Source organism: Danio rerio, chromosome 22 (genome assembly GCF_052040795.2).
Source record: "Danio rerio strain M-AB ecotype USA chromosome 22, GRCz13ab, whole genome shotgun sequence".
NCBI classification, from domain to species: Eukaryota; Metazoa; Chordata; class Actinopteri; order Cypriniformes; family Danionidae; genus Danio; species Danio rerio.
In genome coordinates, this window is record NC_141042.1 from 39,127,948 (window position 1) to 39,146,001 (window position 18,054).

Here is an 18,054-nt window from a genome sequence, read left to right on the forward strand (position 1 = left end):
GTGTTTCCTTATAACAGCAGACGTAATTAGTTTGCATTGGGCTGAAATTTCAGCCCGGGTTATTGAGTCATCCATAATGTTTGGATGAGACGTCATTATCTAAGCACTTATACCGTAATTAATTCATCTTTCCTGTTACTCTCGATTCATCAATGGCTATTTTTATTTATTTTTTTGCTTTGACAAATTACACCTCTTACATCGAGGAGGTGGAGAATATGCAAATGTTGATGGATTTACATTGTCAATTCCTTTTTGTCACAGGAAATGCAGATTAGCAGTGTGTTTGGAATAATATATATATGTGTAGTAACTATATGGTTTCATTATCAGTCAATGAAATGGGTATTTTCTTTGCTTTAACAGTTTGACATGTTTCTTTTATTTTATTAATTGGGATATTATTGTTTAGGGTGGCTCAGTGGTTAGCACTGTCACCTCACAGGAAGAAGGTCTCTGGGTTGAGTCCCGACTGGGGCATTTGGCGTTTTCATGTTCTCCTTGTGTTAGTGTGGGTTTACTCCCGGTGCTCTGGTTTCCACCGCAGTCCAAACACATGCACTATAGGTGAATTGGATGATCTAAATTGGCTGTAGTGTATGTGTGTGAGAATGTGAGTGTCCCAGTACTGGGTTGCAGCTGGAAGGGCATCAACTACATTAAACATTTGCTGGAATAGTTGGCGGTTCATTCAGCTGTGGCGACCCCTGATAAAATAGGGGACTAAGCTGAGGAAAATTTAATGATAATCATTCAGATTGATGTCAGTGTTGTTATATTCATATTGTAGCATGTCGGGTAAGAAGTAAAGACAACGAAGCGCACATTAATGTCAGCTGATTTATAAAGACAGAATCTCAGGATATTTATTTTAGTATTTGGTTTTAATAGACTGTATAACTGATTATTTCTGTTACAACATGGAGACAGCAGCTAATAACAGTTGTAAGAGCAAAAATATGTCTAGCTTGAATTAATATTACTGTTTTCCGTTAGTAAAGTCTGCACAAATATATTGGAATATTTTATATTGTAATATTGTGAAGAGAATAACAGAAAAGAAATGATGCTACAGTCTGCACAAATACCCTATACAGCAATTTACATAATATTTTGAAGCGGAAGAACAAACAAAAAAGAAAAAAAGAAAAAAGGAAGAAAAAGAAATTCAAATAGAATTAATGAAATGTTTGGCTGAAACTTTAAGACTTTTATTTTGTTTTCATTTTGAAATAAATAAATAGTTTATAATAAATGCTATAAATAAATAAATAAATAGTTTATAATAAATGCTATAAATAAATAATATGTTTATAATAAATGCTATAAATAAATAAAAGATTAAATAAAATGTTTATAATAAAATCTATAAATACTTAAATAAATAGTTTATAATAAATGATATAAAAATATATTTTTAATAAATGCTATGCATAAATAAAAAAATTTAATAGTTTATAATAAATGCTATAAATAAATAAATAAATTAAGAAATAAATTGTTTATAATAAATTAAATAAATAAATAAAATGTTTATAATAAATCCTATAAATAAATAAATGAATTGTTTATAATAAATTATATAAACAAATAAATAAATAAATTGTTTGTAAACAAATCTAGAAAAAATAATTATTTATTTATTTATTTTTAATGAGTGTTATAAGTCATTTATTTATGAATTTATCTATAATGCATGTTTAATAAGTTAAATAATTAATTTAAACAATTTAAAAATTTTGCCAGTTGTAATACTTTAGTACTTCAAAATTTTTAATCATAATTTAACATAAATATTTAATATTAAACTAGTATTTAATATGCTTAATTGTAAAGTCTAAACTTAAATATAAAGATTAATATTATGTATTAATTTTGCAAATTGAAATAATTCCATTAGGTCTGTTAGATTTCTATTATTTCTAGTTGATTTTTTGTTGGAATTGAAGATCAATATTAATAAGTAATAATCAATCTGCTGTGTGACACGGTGGCTCAGTGGTTATCACTGTCACCTCACAGCAAGAAGGTCGCTGGTTCAAGCCCCGGCTAGGTCACTTGGCATTTCAGTGTGGAGTTTGCATGTTCCTGTGTTGGTGTGGGTTTCCTCCGGGTGCTCCACAATCCAAACACATTCGCTAAAGGTAAACTGAATAAGCCAAATTAAACAAAGCTAAAATATTTAACTTCATATTATATTAATATTTCTCAAATTCATAACTACATTTCAAAGACAAAACTCTTAGAAGTATCATAAATATTTATTAAATATTTAAAGTCATTTATTGATTTTATTAATGTATGTCATTAATCATAAAGTCATTTATTAAGTAATTAAAAGTCAGTTTAAATATGTGTCTGTCTCTCTCTCTCTCTCTCTCTCTCTCTCTCTCTCTCTCTCTCTGTGTGTGTGTGTGTGTGTGTGTGTCCTATTTAGGTAACAGTAAGTGACCACAAAGACGATTACATTATCTTATCACAGACCGCATCAAACAGTGTTTTATTTATCGTGATTTCATAAGAATTCCAGTTATTTATTATTATATATCAGAACTCCTTCAAGAGTCTTATGAAACTGGACTCCCGACGGTCTGATTCTCGCCTGCGGATCCGCAGCCCAGAATCGGGAAAAACAATGAGCCAATCCGCTCTGAAGTATTACATCAAAACACAGAGAACTAATGCTACAAATGAGAGAAACCAATTAGTTGGTTCAGAGCCTGCAGGTTTGGACCTCCCGTGGTGTATACTGTATATAAAGCTGACGGACGTGGAAAACTTCATCTGATCAAACTGAGATGCTGTCTGGAGATCTGCTGTTGGTGGAGCAACACAACCAACACTCAAATATAAGTATATTCTGCTGCTCATTTAATCTACTTAAATCAAAACTTGATTTTTTTGATTAGTAATATGCAGTTTTGGCACTTGGGCGAGGCAGTGGCGCAGTAGGTAGTGCTGTCGCCTCACAGTAAGAAAGTTGCTGGTTCGAACCTCGGCTCAGTTGGTGTTTCTGTGTGGAGTTAGCATGTTCTCCCTGCCTTCTTGTGGGTTTCCTCTGGGTGCTCCGGTTTCCCCCACAGTCTAAAGACCTGTGGTACAGGTGAATTGGGTAGGCTAAATTGTCCGTAGTGTGTGTGAATGTGTGTGTACTTTAAATGTTTCCCGGAGATGGTTTGCGGCTGGAAGGGCAAAAACTTGCTGGATAAGTTGGCGGTTCATTCAGCTGTGGCGACCCCGGATTAATAAAGGGACTAAGCCGACAAGAAAATGAATGAATGAGTTTTGGCACTTAATTCAGTCTACTTTAAATGCGAATATCTTAGTATTTTGATCCCTCAGACAGATTCCACAATTCCAAAAGATATATCTTAACCAAATATCGTCCCATCACAAGAAACCATTTAAAGAAAGGGTATTTATTCAGCTTTAAGATGGGGTAATTAAATACTTCATCACTTCAACTGACAGTGCATCCGGAAAGTATTCATAGCGCTTCACTTTTTCCACAGTTTTTTATGTTAACGTGCCAACTTATCCAGCACGTTTTTACGCAGCGGATGCCCTTCCACAGGAAAATTCACAGGAAACCCATGCAAACTCAGGGAGAACATGCAAACTCCACACAGAAATGCCAACTGACCCAACCGAGACTCAAACCAGTTTGCTGTGAGGCGACAGCACTACCTACTGCACCACTGCTTAACCTTCTGGGTGAATTATACCTTATAAAGACAGTATGCGACACTTTTAACGCCATTTGCTGTGAAGACTGTTGCTGTGCGTCCGCCATTACTCTTCTCTCCTGACCTTGAAAATATAATTGGCTGAATCGTAGAAAAGCAGAACTAAGATTGTGTGTAGGGTCAAATCGAGATTGTGATCTTTTTTGGATGAAGCGTGCAGCCCTACTCTGAAGCAGGTTTTCATTCAGGACGTCCCTGTACATTGCTGCATTCATCTTTCCCTCTATCCTGACTAGTCTTTCAGTTCCTGCTGCTGAAAAATTTCCCCACAGCATGCTGCTGCCACCACCGTGCTTCACTGTAGGGATGCTATTAGCCTGGTGATGAGCGGTGCCTAGTTTTCTCCAAACGTAACATTAGTTCTTTCCTTGGGCGGGGCTGTCAATCATTTAAAGCAGGACTATCTGTCATTTAGGGACGGACTATCAGCCATTTAGAGCGGGACTATCAGTCACTTAGGCAGGGCTATCGGTTCTTAAGGTCGGAGCTATCAGTTCATTATGCCGAAGCTAGTAGTAATTTAGAGCGAAACTATCAATCATTTAGGTTGGAGTTATCGGTTCTTTAGGTTGGAGCTATCGGTTCTTTAGGTTGGAGCTATCGGTTCTTTAGGTTGGAGCTATCGGTTCTTTAGGGTCATTTGGGGATGGACTATCAGTCATTTAAGCCAAGACAATCAGCCTTTTAGGATGTGAATATCAGTCATTTGAGGAGGGATTATCAGTCATTTAGGGCGGGACCATAAGTCATTTACGGAGCGACTTCAAGTCATTTAAGGCAGGACTGCCAGTCATTTAGGGCAGGGCTATCAGTTCTTTAGGGCGGCCTATCAGTCATTTAAGTTTGGGCTATCAGTAGTTTAGGCGGGACTGTAAGTCATTTAGGGTGGAGCTATTGATTCTTTTATTTTAGGTGAGGCAGTCATTTAGGGTGGGATTATTCAGCCTAAACTCAAAAGAAAAACGTAAATATTTTACGTTTTGTCAGTTTAGTGACTGAATTCAGTCTCACGAAAATGTACGATTTAAAAAAGGAGGCGTGGCACCTAACCCCACCCCTAACCATCATTGAGTGATGAGCAAATCATACTAAATTGTACGAATCAGATCGTACGAATTCATACAAATTAGCCAATAAATGAAAAAAATTACGAATTGCCAGGAGATTGCGTTTGATTATTAGTCATTTAAGAAGGGGCTATCAGTCCTTTAGGGTGGGAATATCAGTTCCTTAAGGCAGCCTATCAGTCATTTAAGCCAAGGCTATCAGTCATTTAAGGCGGGACTATCTGTCATTTAAGGGGGTGCAATCAGTGGGTGTCTCATTTTTTTTATCAGAATTTGTTCATTTGTCAAACTTATTTCAATTTAGACTCTTCTATCCAATCTGTTTTCGAAGAACATTTGTTTCTCATTTCAGGACTGTTTCAAGTGGAATTGGAGATGCACAATCCTGAATTTCATCCATGATGTTTTTTAGAACCATTTGTAAAGTTTTATACAACACTGCTATACATTTTAGCTTCAATATATATATATATATTAAACGTTTTTATAATATTAGCTTTAAACATAGGTTCCCGGAGGACCACACCTCTGCACAGTTTCACTCCAACCATAATCAAACACAGCTGATCCAACAAATCAAAGTGTTCAAGACTACTATGGACTATCAAGCATGTGTGAGTTGGGTTGGAGCTAAATTCTGCAGAGCTTTGGCCCTCCAGGAATTGGGTTTGAGACCACTCACTTAGAACAACTGACAATCACCAAAGAAGTCTTCATGTAGTTCTCAAATACTTTTTACGTTATTAATATTTATTACCACAATGGATATTACAAAACAAAAATCAGCAACATTCAGGTATTCCTTTATTATTTATCCATTTAAAATGAAGGGAATATTGTGTTTAACACTAATAATGTAAAAATATAATGCATACGAGTAAAACATGCTTTAAAAGTGCATCGCAGAACATGAAAGTAAAACATGATTAAATGACCAAAAAAATAAAAAATAAATAAATAAATAATAATAACGTAATTATAAAACATTGTCCATGCATTTTTGCATATGGGTAAAACATTAAACATGTTGCTAAAACTATCTATTAGCAAACCAAAAAATTATGATTGAATAAGAAAAATGTTATGCTTGTAAACATAATTTGTCATCTTATTTCATTTTTAGATATATTGTAAAAAGTGAACAATGGGATCTTCTAGAGGTGTTTTTTAACCATTTTTTTGACAGTTTTCAGCAACAAATTAAGATGCAAAACAATACAAACATCATTGTTTAAGGTTTACATTTTGGTTGTTGTTTTTGTTTCAGATTTCACCCGTGGTAAATATCTCAACCGCCTCATTCCATTACCACCTTAAGCACTTGTATTTATAAGCTTAAAACGAAGATGCTTTCAGCTCTATAATAAAACTGTGAAATTTCAAAAATTTATGGCCCCTTAAAACCTTTTACATTTCTTTTGATGGTTGGACCCCAAGGCCAGTCAGGTGGAAAGGTTATCAGGGACATTATATCATTTTGAAAAAGCCTTTAAAAGCAGCATAAACAACCTCCGATGGTCAAATTAAAACAGAAACTGAGCTTCAGACTGATGTGGAGAATTGTTAAGAGTAATTACGTTGTAAATAATGTTCAGTTTTTTGCATAAGCTTTAGCCTGCAGTGTATCTTCAGGAGCAGCAGGTGTTCATTTTTTTTATATTCATGTTTGTTTGTTTGCTTGTTTTTTACTCTCAAAATGCTGGTTCAACATGCCGGGGTCCGTTTTTCGTACCTCGGTTAAATGATCTAAGATGATTTGGCAGATCCTGGATCTTTTAATCTTGATAACTGATCTCTGGCTAATTTAGTTCTTCAAACAAGTTCGCGAATCAGATTAGAATGTCTGGATGAACTGATCTGAGATCGCTGCGTGTGTTGTGAAGGACAGATCTATCGATCCTCGAAATCATGATCAGCAATGCAACGATTGGCTGACGGCACAGCAGCGTAATGACATCATCTGATTAATATTCAATTGTCCATGTGAGCAAAATTACATAAAATTAGCAGTCGACGGTTTGTTAAATATGACATTTTCCCAAGTGTATATAACTACTACTGTAAGAAAATATCAGAATTCGGAACATACTTTCTGTATTATCTTTGCTTGAACTGGGCTAATTTAATCCTGTTTATATGAATTGAACCTGCTCCCGATCAGGTTTGAGCTAGCAGAACTGTTGCCATGACAACAACTCTCGGATCAGCTTTGAAGAACGAAACGATCCTGGATCGTGTCAAATCGTCAATATCCAAATCCAGCTAACTGAGTAATCCACGTACGAAGAACGGACCCCTGGTAGATGTTAACTTATGATTTGTGAATGAACTCTATTTATTAGGGATTCTTCAAATATAAAGATATGGGAAGTAACATTAAGTGGCCTGTTTATTGTAGATTTGGATTAACCTGATTGGTTTACCAATGACTGAGAATGAGAGACCAGCTGCGATCAATCATATCACATGCTCCTCTCGAAATTAGTTTATCAAATTACAATTAAAGGTTTACGAAACCCTTGAGTACTTTTTTTTGTTTTTGTTTTTGGAGATGTTAACAGATTTGTGTGTGACCTGTTAGCTTTAGTTAAGGGTTAGGGTTTCTCCCCGGCATCCTGGCCAAAATTTGCCCACTGGCCTCAGTCCATCATGGCCTCCTAACCATCCCCATATCGTAATTGGCTTCATCACTCTGTCTCCTCTCCACCAATCAGCTGGTGTGTGGTGTGCGGTCTGGCACAAAATGGCTGCCGTCGCGTCATCCAGGTGGATGCTGCACACTGGTGGTGGATGAGGAGATTCCCCCCCATTGTGTAAAGCTCTTTGAGTGCCCAGAAAAGCGCTAAATAAATGTAAGGAATTATTATTGTTATTATTATTTACTGTAATCATTACTATTGGAATGTGAAGAGACATTTAACCAGCACAACAAAAAATATTTCTGAAGACAATCACCTCCTGCACCTTTAAGTATAAGGTCAATAATATATATATATATATATATATATATATATATATATATATATATATATATATATATATATATATATATATATATATATATATTTCCTGCCATGTCCTGCCTTGAATCTCTAGCTCTTTCTCAATAACACTGCTCTTCTCGGTCCGGGCTTTCTCCTGTGTATCCTGCGGCTCTGGTCTCTTTATCAGGGTTGATGGTCAAATGTCCATCTGAGAGGAGCACAAGGGTCCCTCTGCTTGACTGGCTCCATCTGTGGCGCGGCATAATGATTTTTTCACGCTGCATTAACTTAACACTGCGCTGCCAGCAAGACGGGCCAAGACCTGGCCTATAATTGGGGATTTGACTGTGTGTTTCTCTCTCTCTCTGTGCGTGTGTGTGTGTGTGTGTGCGCGCCATGTTGTTGCGTTTACTGGTGTGAACTGAAAAGCACATTTAAATCTTCCCATTTTTCATTCTTTCGGGGGTTTTTCAGCTTTAATCCACCTTTTGTTGCACTCCGAATCTTGTAATTTGCCACAGACTGTAAGATGTGAGGGAGAGAATGGAAGGTTGTTCTCGGCTTATTTGTTTGGATAACAGACGGTTTGAAGAAGTTGTGGGTTAAAGTTAGGTCAGTCGGTTCAGGAGTTAGTGCTGGATTATTATTGGCATCACATGAACATTATGAGGGAGAAAAACAAAAAATGAAAGAGGTAAAGTGATATTGGTTTTACACAATGGTGGAGTTAACGATAAGTTAAAGTGTTCACTTTACAAAATAAAGGTAAATTATGTTATTATTAACTCTTCCTGTCATCATTTCGATCACCTGAGGCGTTCATGCCTCTTCAGAATACAAATTAAGATATTTAATGAAACAATATTACCTAAAATAGTACTTTTGATCAATACAAAGCAGTGATTTGTATGGAAATGAATCCACTTTTGAATGAACTGAATGAACCAATGAATCAATAGGGCATTCTTATAAAGAGCTATTTACATTTAGTCATTTAGCAGACGCTTTTATCCAAATATGACTTACAAATGAGGACAAGGATGCAATTAACACAATTATAAGAGCAACATATAAGTGCTGTAGGCAAGTTTAAGGTGTGTAAAGTGTAAGATGCAAAACTATTATTAATAATTTTTATTTTTATTTACAGTTAGTCGTAGAGCCAGAGAGGGAATTGCAGATTAGGAAAGGAAAGTGGAGACTAAATCGTAGTCGTTTCTTGAAGACAGCGAGTGACTCTGCCGTTCTGATGCAGTTAGGGAGTTCATTCCACCAACTGGGCAGATTGAACGCGAGCGTTCGGGAAAGTGATTTCTTCCCTCTTTGGGATGGAACCACGAGGCGATGTTCATTCACAGAACGCAAGTTTCTGGAGGGCACATAGATCTGCAGAAGCGAGAGCAGATAAGAAGGAGCAAAGCCAGAAGTCGCTTTGTAGGCAAACATCAGAGCTTTGAATTTGATGCGAGCAGCAACTGGCAGCCAGTGCAAACGGATGAGCAGCGGAGTGACATGTGCTCTTTTAGGTTCATTAAAGACCACTCATGCTGCTGCGTTCTGGAGCAGCTGAAGAGGCTTGATAGAGTTAGCTGGAAGCCCGGATAGTAGACAGTTACAATAGTCCAGTCTGGAGAGAACAAGAGCTTGAAGAAGGAGTTGAGCTGCATGTTCAGATATGAAGGGTCGGACCTTTCTGATGTTATAGAGTGCAAATCTGCAAGATCGAGCAGTTCTAGAGATGTGGTCAGAGAAGTTTAGTTGGTCATCAATCGTTTCTCCAAGGCTATTTACTTACTGAATGAATCAGTTTGTTGAACAAATCAAATGAATAAATACCTTAATGCTCTTAAACATTTACGGCCAGCAACTAGCAGCTTTATTTTCTCATTGCTTAAAAATAAAATGATTTATTATTTCAATATAAACAGAATATACGAAATAAAATTTCGATTTCGATTTTCGAAATTATATAATTATTTACTTAATATGTGTGACATTTATATCATTTATTTATTTACTTACTGGTCAGTTAGTAAGTTAGTTAGTTAAGGACCAAATAGCTTTACATGTAAACGGTTATGTATACACTCGTTGGCCACTTTATTAGGTATACCTTATACTACTGGGTTTGTTTTGCTTTCAGAACTGTCTTAATCCTGCGTGGCATAGATTTGACAAGCTACTGGAAATATTCCTCAGAGATTTTGCTCCATATTGACATGTTAGCATCACGCAGTTGCTGCAGATTTGTCTACTGCACATCAATAATGCCAATCTCCAGTTATACCACATCCCAAAGGGGCTCTATTGGTATTAAAATCTGGTGACTGTGGAGGCCATTTGAGTGGAGTGATCTCATTGTCATGTTCAAGAAACCAGTCTGAGATTATTAGCTCTTTATGACATGGTGCGTTATCCTGCTGGAATCCAGAAGATGGTCATAAAGAGATGAACATGAGCAGCAACAATACTCAGGTAGGCTGTGGCGTTGGCACGATGCTCAATTGGTAATAATGGATCCAAAGTGTGCCAAAAAATCTCCCCCACACCATTACAGCACCACCACCAGCCTGAACCATTGATACAAGGCAGGATGGATCCATGCTTTCATGTTGTTGACACCAAATTCTGACCCGACCATCCGAATGTCAAAGTGGAAATCGAGTCTCATCAGACTGGGTAATGTTTTTCCAATCATCTACTGTACAATTTTGGTGAGCCTGTGCAAATTGTAGCCTCAATTGCCTGTTCTTAGCTTAAAATCCCAGTAGATCAGCAGTTTCAGAAGTACTCAGTATAACAGTAATACTCAAAGTCACTTAAATTACCTTTCTTCCCCATTCTGATGCTCGGTTTTAACTTAGGCCTCAATCAAATTTATCTGCTCTCTGCTACAAATAGCAGCTGAATGAGACCATATATTGCCATTAGATATACCCAAAAACAAATTATTTTTGACATTTAGCTCTTGTAGATACAGTAGATTCCTTCCTGCGGAGGCCCCCCTGCAGGGATCACTGATGGGGCCCCCTGATGATGTGGGGGTCACAAATTGAGGAGCGGGGAAGGGAGGCGGGGTGGAGCGACAACGCGGGGAAGCCTTTACAAACTGAGGAGCGATCACAAACTGAGGAGCGATCACAAACTAAGGAGCAATCACAAACTAAGGTGCGGGAAAAGGGGGCGGGGTGGAGGAGCAACAACGCAGGCAAGCCTTCACAAACTGAGGAGCGATCACAAACTGAAGAGCGATCACAAACCGAAAGCGGCGAGAAGTCGCAGAGGTAGCCAGAAGTCATTAATTTCAATGAGAACCAACGGCGAAAAACGGAGCGGTGCGTCTTCTCCGGTGTGAGCGTTGAGGAGAGTTGATATCAAGTCAACTTTATGGTATGAGCTATGACGCGGTTCGGCAAGCAATCAGAATGAAGTAGTCCACCGCTTGAGAGGTGTTCAGAGAACACAGGCCTGTGAACTTTGGTTCCGACCACAGTTGTTTCCAAGAGTTTGATTATTGCGGTTGCCGGACTTTCAATTATTAAAAATCGTGACGACGCGGGCCTGTCAGCTACGCCACTGCATGGAAATGCTGGAAACCAACTACGTTTGTAGCTAAAAAAATAAAAAAAAGTAAAAATAAATAAAAAAACTGTGACAAGATGGCTTTAAAACAAACAAACAAACTTTTTAAAAAATGAGAAATATCCCTTATCCCCCAAAACCCTCACTTTTCCCACTCCTGTGTGGATGCAGTTGTCCGTGACTTTCCAATGTGTCCTCAATTTCAATGTGTTTAACTCCAGTGTGGGCCTAAATGGCTTTTAGGCCTGATCCATCTAGAGACAATTGCTGTAGACACACATTCTCCCACAATGCTTTTCACATTCAACAGACACTAGACCCAAAGCTATAAGTGAATAGGAATGAATCTAATCCCAATGGGATTTAACATCATCTGCTTCCAAAGAAATGGATCGCGTGTCTCGAAATGGTGAAGGTCACGCAAGAATTCAGAGGGTGAGAGCGAAACTGAATTTGGCATACAAATTCCCTGTGTGCGTTTGACATGTGGCACAAAAACTCAGATATACAGAGATCTTGTGAAGACTTTTGTGAAGACTTTTGACTTCCACTTTTGTTGGCTGCAATAGTGCCAATAGTGGTTCTTTGTTGAAATTTACTCTACTGTAGATATAGAAGATATTGATATATTAAGCATATATTAATCTATACCTTTACAGCACAACCTTTAAGCTTCACATGTTAAAATGTCATCAAAAACACATGATGCACATACATGAAACACACTTTCCTTTAAGGGCAAAGAGTCTTTGACATTCATCAAAACTTTTTGTTTCCTAAACAGGTCCTTTATTTTAAAATTAGGTCTTTTGATTAAGATTTGATCACAAAAAAAAAAAAAAACTTCTGAAAGGTTATTTGAGGAACAAAAAAAGCTTTCGGTCTGAAAGTTTCTGTTATAAATTGGTAGGTAGGTTGTTTTAATAATTGGTTGGTTGATTGATTGTTTAAATGATTGATTGATTGAATGGTTGGTTGGTTTAACGGTTGTTGATTGATTGATTGGTTAGTTTAATTATTACTTAGTTGGTTGGTTGGATAATTAAATGGTTGTTTGTTTAATTGTTTGGTTTGTTAAAAGCTTGATTGAATGATTGATTGATTAATTGATTAGTTTGTTTTATTGGTTGATGGATTGATTAATTGATTAGTTTGTTTTATTGGTTGATGGATTGATTAATTGATTAGTTTGTTTTATTGGTTGATGGATTGAATAATTGATTAGTTTGTTTTATTGGTTGATGGATTGATTAATTGATTAGTTTGTTTTATTGGTTGATGGATTGATTAATTGATTAGTTTGTTTTATTGGTTGATGGATTGATTAATTGATTAGTTTGTTTGTTTGGTTGGTTGATTGAATTATTGGTTGTTTGGTTGATTAAATTGTTGGTTTGTTTGATTAATTGATACGTTGATTGGTTTGTTAGTTGGCTGGTTGGTTGATTACATGGTTAGTTGGTTTGATTAATTGGTTGGATGACTGATTGATTAGTTGGTTTAATGGTTTGTTGGTTAAATGGTTGGTTGATTGATGGTTGCTTGGTTTATTTATTGATTAATTGATTGATTAATTGTTGGTTGGTTGAATGATTGGTTGGTTTAAGGGTTATTTGATTGATTGATTTGATTGATTGGTTGGTTGGTTGAATTATTGCTTGGCTGGTTAATTAAATGGTTGGTTGGTTTAATTGATTGGTTAATTAAATGGTTGGTTGGTTTAATTGATTGGTTAATTAAATGGTTGGTTTGTTTGATTTATTGATTCGTTGATTGATTGGTTCATTGATTGATTAATCAAATGATTGATTTGTTCGCTGGTTGGTTGTTTTAATGTTTGGTTGGTTGGTTTAATGGTTGATGAATTGGTTTGTTGGTTGGCTGATTGGTTGAATACATGGTTATTAGGTTTGAGTAATTGGTTGGATGACTGATGGATTGGTTGGTTTAATGGTTGGTTGGTTTATTGGTTGGTTATTGATGGTTGCCTGGTTGAATGATTGGTTGGTTTAACGGTTATTTGATTGATTGATTGATTGATTGATTGATTGATTGATTGATTGGTTGAATTATTGCTTGGTTGGTCAATTAAATGGTTGGTTGGTTTAATTGATTGGTTGTTAATCGATTGATTTATTGATTTATTAGTTGGTTGTTTTAATGGTTGATTGATTAATTGGTTGTTAGGTATAATGGTTGGTTGAATTGTTGGTTGATTGATTAAACGGTTGGTATGTTGGATTTATTGATTCTTTAATTGATTGGTTCATTGATTGATTAATTGGTTGGATGACTAATTGATTGGTTTAATGATTAATTGGTTGATTGGTTCATTGATTGATTGATAGATTGACTGACTGATTAACCATTTATACATATTGATATTGCTGTTAAAAAAAGAACACATATATGGTTTTATAAAGAACTCTTTAGTAATAGTAAGTCACTAGATATATATATATATGTATGGTAGTCAATGGTGATCAATCATTTTGTATGTGAACTACTTTAACTTCCAAACATTTCCCTTTCACAAGAGGTTCTGTAATGTATAATGATTCTTTAGAATATCAAAACGTACTTCACACTAAGAAAAAAGAATGCATTTTAAGAACGCTGACTTCATTTGATATGGTATCTGCGCACATATCTTTCTAAATATCTAAATATCTTTTTTATGATTATTTTCAAAAACACTGTCCACTGTTTACATCTCAATAGGTGCTAATCTCTAACCGTTCCTCTTGAAAGCTTTTCAAGGATAAAAGAGCTTCTGCTTAAGCAATGTGTGCCTCATCAGCTCTCGGAAAACAGCTGTTTTTGGTTCCCACACATTGGCCAGACACAGATCTCACTCGCACATCACCCGTCTTCAAGTACGCAAAGAGCCAGAGACGCTCTTTCGTGTGGATGACAGTCTCCCATTACTCCACCTGGGATCCTCATCCTTCTTCCCCCGAGCAGCACCGATGTCTTGTCCAGGTGATAAATGTGTCTTTTTCTCTCCGAAGTCGGGCCATGAATTACTAAAGCCTGTGGAAAACGACTTTCGAAATAGCGCAAGGGCTTTTTAGGGAAATGGTCCCCCTCATCCTTCCTCAAAGTTCCTCCATCCATCGACAGCACCATCCACTCGCATTTAAGTCCTTGTCCTTAAACAGGTTATTGATGATTATTGGACAGACCCCTGTGGCCCTTTTGCATCTCTCAAAGTCTCTGAGCTCTCCACTGAAAAATGCAAAAAGGGAGTCAGAATGAGGTCAGGAGACGAGCGTACAGTTTGGGATCTTCAGATCGGAGAACGGGACATCCATAAAACATCCCAAGTGTGAAGGGTTAAGCTACTTGTTAGGAAAGGATAAGAGGATTGATTGCGTTGACTAAAACGTTTAACCACAACCCTATTGAAAGACATGGTCAACGTTTTTTAATCATAAAATATCAAACAATGACTGGAATACTGCTCTACATTTAGCTGATTTATGTACAAATATCATACACATTTTTTAAAAGAATTTAGAAAAACAGAGATATAAGCAATTTTAACTACTGAGGCAGAGTGTGTTTATGCTAACAATGTCACACTTTATAGAAAACAAATCTATTTAATAATACAAAAACTGCTAATAATAATAATAATAATAATAATAATAATAATAATAATAGACCTTTTACGCAAAACCGGAAGTACGTCAACAACGTGTAAACCCAGTTCCGGTGTGAGTTTTTTTGGCGGAGAAAAGGCAGCTAGAGTGTTTTCGGCGAGCCTGACTTGTCTTCCGAAGTTAATAAAATAAGTAATTAAATACATGCAATTAAAATAGGGGAGAGCGGGGCACAGTTGTAACACACTTGTTTTAAATACTTCCACACATGCTAGTATGATAAAACTTCGTGTATTTACTAGATTTCACAGCAATAAATTGTTTCATTATTAAAAAATATATATTTTATTTTATTAGTTGAGTTTCGTGAACAGCTTATATTATTAACATTAATTTGTTCAGGTAGATATGCATAACGGTACACATAGGTGACTAGCGTTAACTAAATACACTTTGAGCAATCTTAACTGCAGGTGGGATAGTGGTTTAAGTTGGTTCTTATTTGCACATTCAGACTTTCCCTTTAACAATATAATTTATTTAAAGTATTATTTGCAAACTCTAAATAGCGAAATCATATTAGCAGCCAATGACTATCAAAGTACAGCATTGTTAACAGTCAAATAACCAATGTTAATGTTGTTTTCAAGTCATGTTTGCATGGCTATTTCGATCGTATATTCAAAGTAACATAGTAAATAATATAGAGACTTCTAAATAAACGAATGTGTGAATATAACAACCAACTTTACCTCAATGCAGGTAGGTGTGTCACATAGTCGTGATCCATCCTCGCTGTTTAGACTGTTTAGCTGTTTAGACTGACGTTTGTAGGTTCTGTCATATACTGACTCCCTTCTCAAAGGAGCTGTAAAGTTGTTCCAAGGGAATAGGCTCGGGACAACACCACTCTTCAGGCGGCGAACGACGCAGCCACCACTGTAATCATCTGGAGCGAAGTGCCGGCTGCAGACATAGGTGCTACCTGTTTTACATTAAAACTACGCCCTTCCTCTCTTCGGATCGCCTGTATCCATTTGGGTTTCAGGTTTGGATCCACAGGAAAAGAATGAAATGAAAGGTAGGGCTGTTTTTGGTTAGAAGACGAACAGCGTGGAACACAACAGAAACTGCGATTCTTCGACTCTGACATTTTTCGTATCTGCCGCTATGATAACAGGAAGTTCTAATGCACTACATTGACGTATTTCCGTTCGAAAAATGCGGAAGTGCGTAAAAGGTCTATAATAATATGCAAATGCAAAATGCAAATAAAATGCAAAATGTGACAACGAAAACCTTTACTGTTGCTTACCTTGTTTGCAGGAAAAATGGGAGAAAAATTACACCTGAAACACTTCATCACTTGGCGTCTTCAGTCCCTAAACGTCTTCTTAAGTGTTATTGAAAACAATGCCAACATTACAAATAGTAAGTGCTTTACTGTTCCAACTTTTTTAAATGTAAGAATCAAAATTGGAATGTGTTTATTTTAAAATAAGTAAATAAATAAATAAAAGTCACGAGGAACACACTAAATAATGTTCATTGTATTCTCTGCATTGAAAATCAAGTCAATTAAATGTCAATTTAAAAATCGCTTCTTTCTTTTTTCTATTGAACTTTTTCTGATTTGGGGTTGTATTTTTACTCTCATTTACCCTAAAAGTTTTTGTCCTTTTATCTTCGAACACTTCAGATTTAATTCTAGAGTAATATGAAACTCTACCACTCTTCTGTCCAGCATCTGACCTCTTTTCTCCTGTTTTTCTTGTACACAAGCTGTAAAACCAGCCGTCGACGATCCATTCAGCCAGCAAAGCACTGTTTGACCTCTGACCCTTCACCCGCCTTGCCCTTACTTTTTCACACTCTGACAGCTTTTTGTGAAGGAAGTCCTTCAGATGGATTGGTACGGAAGAAGTCAACGCTATCCTGAAGAGAAAAGGCTGATATGAAAGAGCCTTCATTTGCAGCATCCCTCTTAAAACACTGCTATCAATCTTCTTTTTCTGGCCAGTCCTTCAGTATTTACCAACTGTTCATCGGAGGGCCTGTTGTTTGCCTACTGCTCACTTGCTGGAGATTAGAAGAGCTCAAATTTCTCACTTTATTTACAACAAACAGAGCTGGAAATCAACTGGACTAGCAAAAAGTCATGCTGAATCTCTCTTGCAAACAGAAGTCTTAGAGGCAGTTTGTTTTTATATTTTCTTTCTAGTCTTACCATGATCGCGACTTAATTTTCTCATGATGTACAGATATTGAAACTCATTATCAAGTTCTCACAACTTTTTCTTGTGATCTTGACATAAATTGTTGTTTTCTCATTCTCACTACTTAATTTTCTTGTCATCTCAACATATCAAAATTTGTTTTTGTGTTCTCACGACTTAATTTTCCACATATCAGAAGTCATTTTCGCATTTTCACAACAGTTTTCTTATGATGTCGACGTATTGAAAGTCGTTTTATTGTTCTCAGGATTTATATTCTCATGATCTTGATTTATCGAAAGTCATTTTCTTGTGACCACAACTTAATTCTCTTGTGATCTTGACATATCGAAAGTCATTTTCTTATTCTCATGACTTTTTGTTTAGATCACAAGAAAGTTGTTTACTCGTTTTTGCAACTTAATTTTTTCTGTCATCTTGTCATATCAAAAGTCATTATTGAGTTTTCTCAACTCTATTTTCTTGTGTCTTCTTGACATATCAAGTCAATTTCTCATTCTCACAACTTCATTTTCCTATGATCTTGAAATATCGAAAGTCGTTTTTTTGATCTTACAACTTTATTTTCTTGGGATCTTGACATATAAAAAGTCATTTTCTCGTTCTCACTACTTCATTTTCTTGTCATCTCAACATATCAAAAATAGTTTTTGTGTTCTCGACTTAATTTTCTACATATCAGAAGTCATTTTTGCACTTTTACAACAGTTTTCTTAAGATTTTGACATATTGAAAGTAATTTTCTTGTTCTCACAACTTAATTTTCTAGTCATATCAACTTCAAATGTTGTTTTTTTGTGACCACAACTTAATTCTCTTGTAATCTTGACATA